Below are 13,367 nucleotides of genomic sequence, written 5' to 3' on the forward strand. Positions count from 1 at the left end.
GTAACATATGTGTTTGCATTTTCCGCTCACTCCTCTCAGATCAAGAGAAGTTAAATATGGCAATAATTACTGTGTTATCCCCAGCCTTTTTTACCTAAAGGTTTCGGAGCATTTCACAAGCTGTTCATGAAACTTCAAGGCATACAGAAGGTTCTCTCATCACTCTAGTTCGCTACTAGGGAACAGAAGAGCAGAGGTGAAGTACCCAGATCAGTACAACAGTCTACAGCACACACAAAACATCATCTTGTTTACATTATTCATATCTTCTCTTCTTGCACATGCCATATCTAAGGCCATAAAAACAGTACCTGAATTTTTAAAAAATAAATAAATTCAGTATCTGTAGATTGTACTCAGGATCCGTGATTTGTACTTATCTCACTCATGACCTTCTCTTAATGCTGCTTATCCAGAAGAACCTACTCCCATACAAACCCAGCACAGCTGCTGAGAAAACTACCATGAATTCAGTCCAGCAAGTTTGGAACATATTGGGTGTATTCCAAACATCCAAATCAACTATGGTGCATTCTCAGCAAACCTGGTGATTCCAGGAAGCTTTGGAGCTCCTGAGCATGGGCATTATTACAGGTGTCTTGCACACTAGTGGTGAGCTTGGTGCACACCTTGCCCGAATTCTGCCCAGCTCGGTTTTACTGTGCCCACGCAGCAGATCTGATTACACTGCAGAGCAGGAACCATGGCATATGGCCCCTTCTGCCACAAGGAGCAGGTTCCTGACCTGCTGAGGCAGAAAACAAGGAAGCAAATCGAACACCACTCCATTTGCTTGGCTTACTGTGCTTCTTTTGTTAAGGTTAAATATACAGGCATTTAGAATAAGGATATAGAAAAGCAAAAGCTTTATAAAGTAAACAAAGAGCAATAAAGATTTGAAGATTTACAGTTTTATGCATATGAAAAAGTAGGCTTTTTCCAGCATATTTCCTAAAAATTAGAGTATAGACCATTAAAGTCTCTCTCAAATCATGCAGAATTACTTCCTCTGAGAGGAGGCAAGATTCTCTCCAACAAGGCAAGAAGCCTCAACAGTTCTGGTTAAGAGAGGTTCACCCAGAAGTTCAGCTCATTTGCTCAGGCTTTCCAGAAAGTCTGGGGAAATCCGTGGCCTGTCATTCCTCCAGATTCCAAACTCTCCGCTGTGTTCCCACCTCACTGATCTTTAGGCATGTTAAAACTTAGGAAAACAGGAGAGCCAAGCAAAATTTCCCCCCTAAACACATCAGTGATCCCCATCAAAAAACATACAAAACATGAGTTCAGTAAAATGGTTAAGAAGTAAGGATCCTCTAGATTTGCTGACTTAATGCCTACATAGTTGTTGACTCTATACAAACACATATAGATACATAAGGGTTCATGGCACCCGGAAGGAAAAATGCACTGTTTCAGCACTATAAAGCACTGTTTTGGCATTTTTGAAGACTACATACATCCTAATTAAATATGGTAAATGTTGTACCTCAGTAGGTTAAAACCCAAATCTAGAAACGGATTTATTAAAGTAAATGAATACCACTGAAGGTGTTTAATGACAGAAAAAAGCTAACAGATTTTATTACTACAACACCATGTAGAGGCAACTGCGCAGTAGGGAACCTTTGCAGAATATCCCCATGTCTGAATTTTGCATGTAAAGTGGACACAAGTATTTAAAGACTAAGAAGACTCAAATACAATTGACTTGAGGATCTCTCAAAGGACCAGTGCTTATCAGCAGAATTAATCTGAGATACCATTCAATCTAAAAAAATGGTCATATATGTGTGAAAGGGGAACGGTAGCAAAATGTCTACTTAGAGGATGTAGAGGGGGGGAAAGATATTTACAGCCTTTCCTGTAAAAAGAAGCTTGACTTGCCTTTCTCAGGTGGGAACTATCCCAGTAAACCTGGTCTCCAGCTACTGTATTCATCTACTTTGTTTACCTTACTGTGTTGTGTCTGCCAAAAGTTCCAGCAGGCTGAGACAGTATGAGAGTACTTAAAAGGTGCACTTGGCATCCAGACCAGCCTCGAGATCCAAACCCCTTTGTGTCCTTTTAGAGGTTAATAAGACAAGGTTTTACTGACTCCATCCTGGCTCTTATAAGCTTCTTAGGGATTACTGAAATTGGAAATTGCATATGAAAAAGCTGGTTCATCCAGTTTTTAGGAGGGACATTCATCCAATTTGCCCTTCGACCCCTGAAATGTGAGACATGCCTAAGGAGTGTTCTTTGTTATAGTCTCACAAATAAATCCAGTGATGGTGAATCCATATGTCTCTGATAAAGGCAAAACCTTATTGTGCATTCCAGCTTTTTCTTTTGTAAACATACTACACTAGATGAATTTTGCTCTCAAGGAAGAAAGTATTAATTGTGCTGGCTAATAAAACTTTCTGTTGCTGTCCTTCCAATCTGGTCTTCTAAGCATCAACAGACATTAAAACTGGCTCTTGGGAAGTGAAAAAATATCAAAGAGTGGTACAAACCCAAAACTTGTTTGCAAGTTTTCAAGAACTGAGATCTCAAGATTTTGAGAATCTCATTCTCAAGGAACAAAAAGTTAAACACAGCTATTCCTTGTACAGTTTTCAGGTTGAATATACAAGCACCTCAGCTCCTCCCACTGTTCATTCTCTGAGAGATGCCTCAGCAGCAACACACCTGTGCTCTGCCCAGATCCAGCACCTGCAGGCTCCCATAGACTCCCATAGGCTTTGTCCCCACTGACAAGTTTAAACAGACAAGTACCAATCCTCTTTAAATGCCTGTGCCCAAAGGACCCCGAGAGGCTGTTTTCTTCTCTCCACTTCTCAGACATTAACAGCCATTACAGGCATGCACACAAGAAGTTCAGGACAACTATTTGAAGGCACGTTTGTCTTTAGACATGATAGGGAGCTCCTGTCTTCTCTTGATGACTATTTAATGGATCAAGCAACACCACTATGTATTTCAGCCAGATATAATTTTGCCTTTTGATTATTATTATACAAAAAGAGGTGGCAGACTTGTCCAGCTTTTGAACAACTACTTCTTGGACAAAGCTAACACTGGAGCTTAGGATATATCCAGATAAGAGAAATCCAACCATAGGAAAACAAAGAAATTGAAGTTACTTTAACTTAGTTAAGAGAGTAAGTACAAAAAATAAGCAAACAAAACACCAAAAATGTTTTTCTCTTAAAAAATTCTGCTGTTAAAGACTTTGTTGATATGTTGGTGTATTACATGTATTTGGCCGCAATATTCAGTTTCTGTAGAGTCTTTGTATCTCAGTTTGGAAGTAGAAATAAGACTTTAATGGCAAAGAAGTCACATATGTGTTACAATACTGCAGTAGTGAAGAAAAAAAACAAGAATAAGTCTAACAGTCTTTAACATAGCCAAGAATCATCTGAGCTTCCTTTGTCCATGAAACATGGTCTTTACTTTTCCAACTCCCATCTGCATGTACAATACACTGAGGAAGGAAGAAAGAAAGGCCTCACTTCCTTCTTCTCTCTATGCCTCGATTGTTTCTGATTAAAAAATGGAAATAATAATGTTGATTCAGCTACTGAAATTAGGCAAATCTAAATTAGCTACTTTCATTAAACACTGTAAAATATTTGAATAAGTTTCTTCAGAAATGCAAAGTGCTATTTATTCATATCAGCAGCTATCTATGGCTAAACTGTCCTAGAACCTTTTGTGAGCACTCTCTCCTCCTGCTGAACTCAGCTGATAATTGTTCTTTGTTTTGAAGGACATGTGTAACTCCTTTATCTAAAAAAGCCTGGGAAAGGCTTAGAACTGGGACGTCATTTTTTTGGTTAATGAGAACAAAGCAAACCAAAACAACAACGACTAAAAGAAATCACACAGGGTCTCAGGATTAAACCTTTGCAGATGAGAAAAAAAGGCATAATTTTGAATGCTAAATTCTTTGTTGCCTTTGCCTGAGCATTATGAGAATAATCACCAACACCTCGTAAAAGCAAGCCATTTCATCAAGTGCATAAGCTGAGATTTCAAGGAAAGATCTGGAAGAATCTTATTAATACACCTATGTATGCTGCCTCAAGTGACACAGTATCTAACACAGCAGAAATGAGGTCAAATGCAGCAGCACTGTCCTAAAGAAAACTGTCTCCTGGTCACAAATCACTTGTGGAGTAGCATGTATCATCTTTAGTGCTTCAGACACATGCCAGCTGCAGCCAGTAGGGAGAAATACAAAGCTAAACTCAGCTTTTGGTTCTAGGGAGAAATACAAAGCTAAACTCAGCTTTTGGTTCAAGGCTGCTTCTTCTAAATTTCATGGAATTGGTCCACTTTTACAGAAATGTAACTTAGAGCAAAATACGACCCATAAACATTTTAACAGATACACAGACATGCAGAAGTTTCACATGGAACCTCTTATCCTAAGAGTACAGTCCTCTGAAGAGGATTACTCTATGATGATTATTCCAGTCCACTGCTCATAAGGAAAAAGGAAAGGGCTGTGGCCTCGTCCCACCCCTCTCTGCTCCTTCTCATACAGAACCCTGCTGCTAAAATTTTCTCCATCTCTTGCCAGTGGGACCTAAGTTAGCCCCTCTTTTTGCATGAAGTTCAGACTTTTTGTCCTCATTTTCTTTGAACAGCTCTGCCCCCTGCCTGCGTCTCAGCTTTTATTTCTTCTAGCTGCTCACATTCTTCACAAACCTCCTTCCTAAATGCTCCATTTGTATCCTTCTACCGCACTGAAGCCAATGTTCCATAGTAACATTACTCCAGACTCTAATAACTCTTTAAAACAGCCTGCAGTCTATTAAACTGTGTTCCTGCACAAGCAGACTTCACAAAGAAACTCCAAAAAAGTTCATTTTAGCTCACTTCCTTTTTATTTTCAACCTTTTTTTACCTGCAAAAGATATGGAATGAAAATTAAATAAATTCTGGTAGCAGAATAAATTATCACAGGGCTGGATATGGATGTGATCTAGACAAGAGGGTTCTCACTCCAGCATAGAGATAGTTTTAACTGAGATAGCTCAATTATTAATAGGAGTTTGGTCAAGACAACCTAGGGCTGAATGCTGCGAAATTACATGGCTCAAAAAACACATGCTAAATTCACGTGAGATCCAACATAATACAGCCTGCATGAGCAGGCAGAACAGTTTTACTGTCATCCAAACTACCAAAGTAAACACTAGCTCTTAACCTCCATGTGGTAAAAACCTTTCCAAAACGAAAACAAAAACCCAACCAAAACCCAAACCCCAAGACTTCAGGTGTCAGTTCTAGTCTGACATGCCAGAGAAAGACCACAAGTATTCCAAAACTTCATGGGGAGGCTAAAGGAAAGCCATTAGCGTAAAGAAAGAAGTTGCAATGCACTTCAGGGTGATAACAAGGCACAAACTCAAGAGGGAAGGATAAAACTTGCTAGTACAGCTATAGCTAACACCCTTCTATCTCCTTTCGGAAACTGATAAACGTCATTATCTCTATCCTGAAGACAGGTAACTGAGACACTAGGAAATGAAGTGACTGATTGAAAATAACACAGAAAACTAGAAATAAATAGTGAATCCTGTTTCCCTAATGCACAACTTGTCCTCAGCAGTACATTGCATGCAGTAGTGACTGCACTGCAATCTGATTAAAACTTCTGATACTGCACTATGACTTTGTGCTTACAAAAATATTTAAGATCCTTGTAAACACACCGGGGAAAAAAAAAGTTTGTCTACCAAAGTATTAAGAAAGGCTTGGATTGGGTTCTAGTCCCCTGTAAAAAGGGACTCAGAGACTAGCAGAAAAAGCAAGTTAATTCAAGAATCCAGAAATGCCCAGCACTAGGGAAAAATAACTGAGCTTTCTCTTGTCTGCCACAAAGTTGTGCATAGCTGACTGTACTGCAAAAGCACAACTGGCTTTTAATCTCATTCAGGAGCAGCTGCTTTCACAGCAGTGAAATTTTTGAGGATGAGCCTGACTGACTTGGTGGATAAATGATTTGAGGTCGGTATAGCCAAGAAGGAACCAGCTCTTTTAGGATATATCACCATCTTAAAAACACTTTTTCTATCCAATGGGAGCAAGCTTTGAATCTTTCAAAACTTGGCCGTGGCTTGGGGAGGAAAATAAAAGCAGCATTTTCATGAAGTACTGGAAATTACAAAACAGGGCTTGGATTTCAAACGGTCCGCCAGGACAGGCTGGGCCTTCATGTCGCTTCTAATCACTTGTATTAGTTTAGCACCAGCAAAAGGTGCCAGATTGGTAGCCCCAGGCGCTGTACTCCCTATTTATCCCCAGAGCAGGTACAGCAGGATGGCATGCTATCACAGAGATGCCAAGACCTGCTACAATTCCCCCCATCCAGGGACCTGGTGAGAGAAGGGTGATGAGGTCTCAGTGCTGTGAGTGCCCACACGGGGGCCAGTACCCTGCACTACCTTTCTAAAGGATAGGATCCCAAACTGCAGGGCCTTTGAAAGGGAAATAAAGGAGCATCAGTCTACAAGTATCCTCTGAGACACTGAGATAGAAGGACCAGGGATCCTTTTCTTTGCATTACATTCTAGATGTCTCAAAATGAATGAATACTTGAGAGAGCGACGAGGCCAGAGAGAGTCAATGTACTGAGTACAAATGAGATTTATACGTGGCTTGAGTCACTCCAGACAATTAGCTACCCACCAGGCTGTTTGGTTTATTGTCCCTACCGGATAAAGATTTAATAAGCAGTCACCTAGATGGGAAACATGAGACTTGCAGAAAGGAAACTTTTCATTACTCTATGTGGAAAACTTGAGCCCAGTCCTGCAACAGCTCTGCACAGCTGATTCCCACTGGTGTGTCAACGGCTACAATATGAAGCTCTTTTTCATGACAGTCCACATAGGTGGAAAATATGAGAAACACAGCACCATCTTTTTATTGAATAATTACTATGTCAGAAATCTTCCACCCAAATATTCTATGGAAATTAATACAGCTTTTTTCAGTTTTTTTCTCTCTCCAGTACTCAATCTTACTCAGGACTCAGACATTTTTTCATAGCATAGAAGCACAAAATGCTGCATTTTAAAAACTTGTGTACTGGGGAAATATGCTGTGTAGGGAACATATTAAACAATTAAGTCTATGTTTGGAAAAGAAATACAGATTCATCACAACGAGGAAGGATGTTCAAGAGTATCCTGAAAAAACAGCCAGTATTCAAGCCAAAGGACAGGATGAAGTGGGCACAACAGTATAAACCTGACAAGCAGATTTAACTGACAGTGTCAGAAAGAGTTGGAAGCTGCCAAAGCCGAAGCTACATTAGGGCTTCTTCAGATACTACATACACTAAAATTGAAACTAAAAGAATCAATGAGAACATTTGATAAAACGTTCAGATGGGAAAAATCCTAGAAGCAGGCACAGCAGAACAGAAAATACAAACTTTGGGAAATCATAGGAAAAGGAACACCTATCAAATGTAAGACTGGGGGAAAAAAGCTGAATTACAGATTGAACATTTCATGACCTCTCAGCAGTCATGCCTGCTATCCAAGGCTTTAACACTCTTCATCAGAAGACTTCTTTTGCTGTTACTACTGCTCGTGTCAAGAGAGCTCAAAGCCATTCATTTGGCACAATTTTTGTCAGGCAGTGTCCCAGAGGGTGTGGCCCGGTCTCCTGGGAATAGCATTTGTTAGTTTTAAAGAACCAGCAGAGGGAGCACATCAGCAATTAAACATGGTTTTCTTGTGTTTGTGCCTAAACAATGAGATTTTTTGGTTGGCTTTTCTGTTGTTGTTTTGTTTTTATTCTCAGCATTCCTCTGTCACTAATGCCTGTGACTCACTTAGCTCTCAGATTGCTGGGAGTTTAGGAGCCAGAGCCACGGAGAATAGCAGGCTCCACATCCAACCCACCTAAAAAGACAGTGGACACAAGCTTTTACCTAGTTATCTTTCTTCACTTTCTCCCCATGTCAACCTCCATCTTACACATTCCTGACATCCTGCCCATGAAATCTTGTACTGCCACATGACAATTACTTTCACAATTCTGTACTGTGACCACTAACTTTCTAGTCAGAAAGAGAGGTATATGAATCTCTAGGGAGGAAATAGAAATCAATAATTAACTTTCAGTCAGCTGAAAGGACAACTCTGAAGTCCATAACACAACTGTCTCAGTCCTACTTTTGTATCCTCAAGGGATTCATCACACAGCAATTGATGGTCTTAGAAGTAAGATATTAGAAAGCATATCTTTTAGTTGAGAAGGAAAAAAATAAAAGGAAAATCAGTAATTCCCATGCTGTATTTAGCTCCGAATCAAATGACACACTATATTTGCTTACATTTTTAGCTCTACCATAACCCCAAGATAAATTCACTCTGAAAGTGTAACATTAAGAGGTAATCTATGGGTGTAACTTACAGAATGGCACCATGTCTGTCCGGTGAAGGATTTCCCATGGGTGCTCTGCAGAGGGTCGGAAGCACTGCCTATTCAGGTTTCCTTTCTCTTTTGCTGTGAAGTAAGTTACCAACTGGTAGTTACCAACTGGTTCTAATTCAGACTTTTGTAACCACTGGTTTGATAGTAGCTCAAAGATTCTGGAAGACTCGACAGGTTCTGGTTCATCTTTGGTACTATCATTTACATTTGTGCAAATTGGACATAAAATGTTGCCTAGTGATCTGTGTCCACCCACTGCAGACAAGCACAAGGAAAGAACTCGACACGAGGTATTGAAGAAGGAAGTCCTACAGACGCTGCCAGGGTTTGATTAGGTAGGACTAGTTTGTGTTAGAGTCCCTATCTGCCATGAAAGATCTTGAGCAGCAGTGCCTGAGAACAGCAAGTACAGCACAAGCTGCAAATCCATCCTCTGTGAGGCTGGCAGAGCAGGTTGTCACTGATGGGATGAGGCCATTCTTGGCATGAAAGGATTTCAGCCTTTGTTCTGGAATAGTCCATGGCCTTTCCTCCCATAGTGCCACCTAATGCCAACTCAGCCAGCAGCTCGCTTCTCTGGGAGGTGAACATCTGCCCCCTCAAACAACCTGGGACCCTACATGCTCATTTCACCAAAGCCAACAGCAAACTGTGAGAAGAACTGTGTTTTTTTTTTTTCTTTAAAGACAACTTTATCCCATTAGCCCAATTTCCCATTCCTGTATTCTATCTACTTCAAGATACAGTCTTCCCTGCATATGGTACAAGCTGAACTTCTTTCCTCTTGCAAACCTTAGGGATGTGTAGCAACCTGCCCCACGGCACCAGCAGCCCTGGCTGCCCCAGCAGCTATGGAAGAGGAGGTGGCAAATGGCCCTGTGCCTTTGGTGACCATTTTACAAGACCCATCTGCAAATAGAACTCCCGCCAGCGCTGGGTGGTCAAAATGCCGTCATAGCACATGATGGTGCTGGAGGATTAAGTACAGAAGTGTAAGAAAACATGAAAGACATAAGCAGTAGTCATTCTGAAATGCTCCGGAGAACTGGATCCGTGCCGTTAGAACTAAACATTAACTTTTACAATAAATACTAACCAAGAATATAGTCAGCACTATCAAAGGAAAAAACACCTGGACAAAAGCCTTTGCCTTTATTTACTCCTCACTGAAAGTTTAATACATCTGTGAAAATATCTTCAAGTTAAAATGCTACAGATCTTACAAAAGTATCTCAAAATTTGGTGTATGGTCAAACACTACTTTTCACCAAGAGAAAAGTGGCATCGATAAATTATTAAAAAGCCAAGTTATTTTTCACAGTTGATACTGTTTGTTTACTTTGTAAAATTTTCTTGGACCAAGCTAACACGAACAGTGAAGTCCATTTCACTGTGATTTGCCATCATTTTCCCTCTGCACTACAGTGTGAATGTCAGACTCTTCAGAGGGAACAAGTTATTCTTTAACAGTAACTATTTTCAGTGCATTGTTTCAGTTAAAAAAAAAAAAGACTTTTATAAAGGATTTGGATTTTCTAAAAGTTTTGTTAAAAAAAATAAAAGTAACTTGAAGTTAAATTTCAGTCTTTAAATTCCCATTAACATTTATGAATCTCTTTCAGCAGAAGCTCTTTACCATACAGATCACAGTTTAAAGAAGTCCTATAAAAACACACTGGAGTGAAACCAACTGAAATCTATAAGGCCACAGCATGCCATCAATTTCTAAACAGAACTTCTATTCAAATTATTCTGCTTAAAACCTCATATGGTCTGCAAAAATGAGCAAGGTTTTCTTGAAAAGATTTAAGTAACAATTTATCTAAGACTGTAATCTCTCTTGTATGGGATTTGTAAGCCATCCCACAGAATTCTCTAGCAGGGGACACTATTCCCTATTTACATCAAAGTTTTATATAAATAATATTACAATTTTTTTAATATTCTGCAGCTGTTTTCCCTTATGAATAAGCTGGGCCTATGAAGAAAATGTGAAAATAGGAAAACTGTGAGTAATATTTATAATAATGATATATTCAACTCAGGAAATTGCTACAACTGTCTTTATCAAAATAAACAAGATAGATATTTTTTCCTCCTTTAAGAGAAAAACAACATCCTCCACTATTAAAAATAATTTCACTTGGTATTTGTTTGGTATTTGGATTTAACTGTCTTATATCCCATTTTTGGTCGTGTTAAAAAAACACAAAACAAAACAAAACCAACAAAACAACAAAATCCCAGCACAAAAACATACACACGAAAACCCCCAGCAGCACTGCTTCTCGTCTCCCAGGAGTGAGAGCGGCACATACACACGCCATTCAGCCCAAAATTGCTCTAGCTACAGGGCATGGCAAGGCATGAAATAACTGCTCCAGAGCACTTCCTCATGTGGGTGTGTTAGATAACTGTCTGCTCCAACACTAAAATAAAGCACAGTGTGACCCAGCGGGCAGCGCCAGCCCTGCCCCGCACAGCTGCCCAGGCTGCGGGCAGGGGACCCGGAGCACCCCGCGCTGCCCCGCGCCAGCAAACCTGGCCGTACCTCCCTGGCACACGGCTTTGGCATTCCCCGAGTTCCAGCTACATCACCATATGCTGGATTTAAGTTTACTCAGGCATACTTTAACCTTTGCTGCTGTATCCAGATTGCAAACGGACTTTGTGCTATTGAAAGAGCTAAGATTTGTTTTGTTTGGGTTTTTTGTTTGTGTGTTTGGTTGGTTGGTTGGTTTGGTTTCTTTTTTTTTTTTTTTTTTTTTTGATAGTATATAGCTGGGGCTCAAGGAAAATTACATCCTCCTAGTGAAAAAGGTTTTACTATTAGAAAGAAATCTTACCAGATAATGAAAAATGTTTCTGCTTCTGTGACTCTCTTTCTCTGCTTGAATTCTTCTTGCCTGGAGTTTTCATAAAATCAAGAGGTATCTTGTAGCCATTTTTAAAGTTTTTCAAAAATGTTCAGATGAGCCTGGGCTTCTGCTAAAAGTACATGCACAAGGACCTGAGGACAGGTCCATGTGCTCTCCTGCAGAAAGCCTGGGCTGTTGAGGAACATACACCTGCACTGGTGCAGGAGGAAATGAGACAGGTGCCTGAAAACCCCTCGCCCATCCCACCACAAGCAGGACGGCTGCGAACACTCCTGCTGCCTCACTCCAGGCTGACCACCATCTAGAGGCATCAGCAAATCCACCTTTAAGACCACTACATGTTTTTGGCATAACTTCAGCATCCCCTCTACGACCAATCTGAGTTTCAAAGCCTGAGATTCAAACTTCTGGAGAGGAGGAAATACCTTGTTACAGTTAACAGGTCATTTAGAGCAACAAACACATTTTAAGTCTATCAACAAAATATTCATTTAGAAGTTTGAATAAAAATTAGGAGGAAAAAATTAGTAAACAATAAATGTCACTCCCCAGCTAAGAGACGAGCCACCAGATTTTGGCACACTGATATATAAAACCTTGAAAAGTTTCACTCATGTTCTGGAAAAGCTCCTAATAAAATGGAGCAAGTAGTTTCTGTAGTTAAAGTGCCAGTGAATAGATCTCCTGCTTTGGATTTCAATTAACTTAGTTTGTTCAGCGAGGAGGCACTTCTGTAGAAATGGGGACTCGTAAGTTAAAGGACAGCTAAAAAAAACCACCAAACAACAGCAAAAAAACCTGTTGGCAGCAAAAGTTCTTTCTGGCTGCAAAAAATGGATTTTTTACAAAACATTTCAAAGGATTCAAAGGTTTTGGACAATCTCCTAGGCAGTCTCAGGTGGGTTAGGAATATTGCATTATGGACTTCTTTGTGCTAAAAGGAAGGCCTAATGCATGTTTTTAAGAAGTCCGCCTCTCGCTATTAAATAAATAATTTTCTATTAAAAAAGGTGATTGTTACTGCTCAGAGATCTCCAGTGATCAGCGTCCATTTTATATAATTACTTAGGATTCTCCAGAGCACTTTGAGTAACAAACTTCCACTATCCCTTCTCTTTTATTTTTTTTTCTTTTTTTGTTACCAGCAGAGTAGCAGTTTCACTCTCCAACAGAAATGACAAGAGCTCAGATAAAAAGACCATTTCAAATGGATCAGTTTAAGCAGTCTTTAGAACCCATGATAAATCTGGGCTCCAAAAAGTCGACACTGCTAAATGGGCTATGAAATGCATCACAAATCCCTCCCCAGAAAAAAAAAAAAAAAAAAGGAAGTAAAAAAAATCAATTCAGAGAAAAGCTTAGATGTTTGAAAATACAAATAAGCAGCATATTTGTGGAATGAAAAAATGGTAAATAAATAGTTACTATTTCTGGACAAAATGGCTCGATAGATTTCATAATTTGCCACCACTGTAAAAAATATCTATTCCCTTCCCCCCTCCCTTCCCCGTCAGTACACACGGAAACACAAGCATAACCATGCATAAAGTGGGAGGGTGGGGGGCAGCCAAGGATACAAACTCCCTCTTAGAAAGTTTGGATCCTTATTAACCCAGTGATGCCTCCATAATGTTACATTAGATCAGCAACAGAAAAGTTAGAATATATATGCCTCCTTTCTTCCTAGCAAAGGAAACTGCAAAAACACTAATAATGAAAAATAGATGTTAAAAATATCCAGGAGGAAAAAGTACATGTACAATAACCAAAATTAACCCACACTGCCCCCAAACCTAAACAGATAAACAGCAAAATCTCTGAATAAAAATCCTGTCAAGAAGAGTGGAACCTGCTTTCTCTTTTTTTTGCTTTTATTTACTGTATGCCAAGCACGGACTTTAAACTTACAGTGTGCATATATATAGAAAACAAAGAATGAGAGTCACCGTTAACCCTGGTCACCGGCATTACAGTTAAAAGTCATTGGCAAATACTAATAAACCCCCATTTAGCAGTAAATAAGGAAAACATGATATATGG

The 13,367-nt window shown here is 39.7% G+C and overlaps 1 protein-coding gene across 11 annotated transcripts in view; it reads right to left on the minus strand.

Moving 5' to 3' along the window:
- The window catches only part of ZBTB20 (zinc finger and BTB domain containing 20), a 482,085-nt gene that overhangs the window by 439,442 nt on the left and 29,276 nt on the right, over positions 1-13,367 (minus strand). The gene's annotated exons all lie outside the window — the stretch shown is intronic.

Source organism: Anomalospiza imberbis, chromosome 2 (genome assembly GCF_031753505.1).
Source record: "Anomalospiza imberbis isolate Cuckoo-Finch-1a 21T00152 chromosome 2, ASM3175350v1, whole genome shotgun sequence".
NCBI classification, from domain to species: domain Eukaryota; kingdom Metazoa; phylum Chordata; class Aves; order Passeriformes; family Viduidae; genus Anomalospiza; species Anomalospiza imberbis.